Source organism: Cryptomeria japonica, chromosome 5 (assembly GCF_030272615.1).
Source record: "Cryptomeria japonica chromosome 5, Sugi_1.0, whole genome shotgun sequence".
Lineage (NCBI taxonomy): Eukaryota > Viridiplantae > Streptophyta > Pinopsida > Cupressales > Cupressaceae > Cryptomeria > Cryptomeria japonica.
This window is the reverse complement of record NC_081409.1, coordinates 108,665,257-108,669,190: the sequence shown is the minus strand read 5'-3', so window position 1 is coordinate 108,669,190 and position 3,934 is coordinate 108,665,257. Positions and strand designations below refer to the sequence as shown.

Below are 3,934 nucleotides of genomic sequence, written 5' to 3'. Positions count from 1 at the left end.
TAACCACTTCAACAGTTGGGAAATCCCTTAACAGGGTAGCTTTAACTGGCTTACTGTAAATCCTTTGACAGGGTGACTCAAAACCATTGAGTTCTTGAAATCCTCTAACAAGGTAACCTTTAACAGGGTTTAACCCTTAACCGGGTATTCTAGCCATCCCTTAACCGAGTGATCCCTAATAGGATCGGTTCCTAACAGAACCTATTGTATCAGTCTCTAACCGGACAAGGCTCCTAACAGAGCGGACTTCTAAAGAGTTCAAAAATAGCTTGTGGGTATTCATCCCCACCGTGGTTTTTCCCAGTTGGGCTTCCACGTGAAAAATCTGTGTGTCATGTGTGGTGTTATTCATGTGATGGTTTAAGTGATTTGTGTCTGAAGGTAAATCATGTTGATCTAGCTGTTTATATATCTTTGATGATAGATTACCTGTTCATGCACTAGGGTGAAATGGAAATGAAGTATTAGATTGTATGAAAAGATAAATGTCAACTGGTTTATGCTTGTCTCAGTTATTCGGGGTTTTGCCGGTTGTACTCTGTTTAAGACCGGTGTTACTGTTTGACTACCAAAGCACAGTGTCTGTTGACGAACCGGTTTAGGATTGTGTTTTTGTCTGTACTGATTCACCCCCCCCCCCTCCCCCCTCTCAGTACCAGTTTGGTACTATCCGTTCATCATTGAGTTATCACTACCTCCCTTCCTCCCTACCTCTATTCATCTTCATAAATCTTTCTCTCTACTTTTGTCTCTCTTCCTCCCTCCCTCCTTCCCTCTCTATTTTTCTTTATCTCACACTCTTTATCTCCCCTCCTCCTTCTCTCTACCTACCTCTCTTTTCATCCCTCTCTACTTTTAACTCCCCTAAATCTCTACCTCCTTCCCTTCATACTTCTCTCTCTCTCCTCCCTTGTTTTGTACATGAACCACGTGAAAGAATGCATAAACACTAGCCTTCCAAAAAAACTCTGGAAGCCATTACTCTCGGTGAACTCATACTCAATGAATCACTTGCTGTTGCCAACCCCTGTAGCAAGTTAAGTACTTCAACTGTATCACTGAGGTCATATTTAGCTTTGCTTGGGTTTTGGCCAACAGTGCAAGCAAAGACCGGAGCTCTTTGATGGTTTAGGCAAAGATGCCATTGCACTGTCAATAATCTCAAACATTATTTCATCTGAACGATCATCTCCAATACAACAATATATAAAATCAGGAAGACTCCCCTGGCTAGCCATTGATGTCAAAGGCTTCTCAACTGCAACACCGTTGCTCACTCCCTGCAGATTTTAAAGCCTTAACAACTTTACAGACTGGCCTATCTAATAAATTTACGAGAGAGACTTAATTTATATTCAGCATATTGATACCAACAAAGGTAAGCATTATTGCTTTATAATGCTTTAGCTAATAGGATTATGGTACAATACTTGTGGCTTAACTTCCACAATTTGCTGCCCACTCTTAACAACTGGTTCATTTACAAGAATACTCTAATGACGTTCAAGCAATTCCTTTGCTTGCCAAAAATAAAAATCTGGATCTGCATCCTGGAAATTCCATACAATTGCACTTTCTTTCTCCTCTATAGATGTGTATAACTTGAAAATGTGTCGAACAACTGCTTTCCATCCAAAATCTGTAACTTGCACACAGGTTTCCCATTCTTCCTCCATCTGCCACCTACCCGAACACAAGCATGTTGAATCGAAGCAAAAATGGTTAAAATAGACATTGAGCATGCTAAATGAGATCAATTTAAATTGCTTGCAAAAAGTTGTTCAAAGGCAAAGAAATTATGTTGTGCTATACTTCATGAAGAGCATGAATTTTCAGTTCTCTTACCTGAAGAAATACCCATGCTCTGCAACAATACCAAGCTTTTTTACACGGTGAGAACCATTCATTCAGAGTTTGTCTTCCCCGACCAGTTACAATAAAGACACACTCTTAGGATCATTACAAAGGGTATTTAAGACTGTCAAGCTTCTAGGATGGGGTCTTGATAATAGATGTTTGAGGCATCATGGTACCATCATAATCCAAAATAATTGCTTGCCTATTACTCTTTTTATAAGCCCATACAATATGCTCAGTGGCAAGCTTACGAAAATTATGATCAAGACTGACAATTTTGAATCTCAATCCAAAACCTATGCCATAGCATCTTTTTCTTGAGTTCTCTTTGCAGGTCCTTTGCAAGTCTCCAATACAATCTAATCCCAGAAAGTTACACCACGACTGATAACATATCTAAACTGTTTTTCATGTCTCATTTGCTTCTCAATATCTGGCATTGTAATGACAATATTCATGGCTTCCGCTAAAGCTTCAATATTCCATGGATTTACACGAATAGCTCCACTTAAAGAGGGTGAACAACAAATGATTTCAGACACTACCAGCATACTTCTTTTGGGAGTATTAGGTGGGAATACAAAGCTGGCATCCAAATGTGATGTGCCTTGCCGACAAACAATGTATTTGTATGGAATAAGATTCATACCATCTGGAACTGCCGCTACAACACAACATTCAGCAATAGTGTAAAATGCAATCTTTTCATATAAAGGAACGTATCTTCCCACCAATTCAATAGGCTGGAACCCATCTTTCCCCAAACATATCATTTATCCTTTGAGCAGTGAGCAATGCTTCTGTTTGTACCTCAGTAACATCCTTACCTCGTCCATGTGCTGGATTCACAATTTGTACCAAAACTACTTTACCAACTAAATCTTCATGCTCATTCAGAAGCTGTTCCATTACCAGAAGCTTCAAGCTAATGCCCTTAAAAATATCCACATCATCAACCCCAAGAAGCACAATTTTGCCACTCTGTATTAGCAAGCCTCAAAACAGCTTCAAGCTAGCTTATGTGTATTCCCACAGGCATAATTTTAATCCCCACAGTGCGCCCGTAATACTCTAAACCTATATATCCTCTTTCAGACTCATATTCCAATCTCAGCATTCTGCTACAGCAAGATAGAAAGTGCCTCACATAATCAATCGTATGAAATCCAATTAGACCAGCATTAAGTAGAATCCTAATGAAATTCGGGCTTTCTGATAACATTTAATCATAATTACTCGGACCTATGCACTGCAGTTTACCAGCATCCTCGACCTTTCAGTAGCATGCAAACTGTTCGCCCCAATCATCCGTCACCTGTGACCTACGGTGATTCCTAGGAATTTTGGTATGAAGAAGCAGCTGAAACGAGTACCTTTTTGTCAGTCCTGTCATCGGGAGTGATGCGTTCTCTTATATTGATCAGAGCGAAGGCAATCTATGCATGCCATCATTAATTTTCAACAGTAAACGATTTACTGCCGACTAATTTTCTGCATGAACATTGTGAAACAGAAAAACCTTGAAAAAATATTGAGTTGTGATTGGTTTTTTAAGAACAGTTTAATCACTGTTTAATGCAAGGCCTCCCCTATAGTTTGCAAGGCAGGAACTAATAAGTAGTTAACACATGGAAAATGATTAATGGACCGATTCACTTATGTTGGAAGAGGCGCGATTACAACAATCATCAATTTGGAATATACTTCTTTTTCAATCCCATTGTGGATCTTCTCTATATTGAGCGAATTGCCTTTGACATTATTAGTTGCATACTTATAAAGCAAGATTAGAGACAGCACCTTGTTGCATAAATCAAAGGATTAATATAAGACAGTAGCATTATTCAGAATTGCAGAAGCATATCTTGCTAAGTTACTTATATTGATGAAACTTGCTTGTAGGTCTGATATTCAGATCTGACTTGCATGTCTGAGAATGGAATTGTTACAGATCTGATTTTTGCTCACTTCAAGTCTAATTTCATCCTCCTTCTCTGGTCTGATTTTCAGGATTATGGATCATTCTCTTGATTTGCTGTTAACAACATAAACTTTAGGCTTTGACTGGCCCTTATCT

At 38.9% G+C, this 3,934-nt stretch overlaps 1 pseudogene; it reads right to left on the bottom strand.

The window, feature by feature from the left end:
* Window positions 1–237: 237 nt before the first annotated feature.
* Window positions 238–3,127, bottom strand: LOC131068118 (alpha,alpha-trehalose-phosphate synthase [UDP-forming] 6-like; annotated as a pseudogene).
* Between the last annotated feature and the right edge of the window lie 807 nt (window positions 3,128–3,934).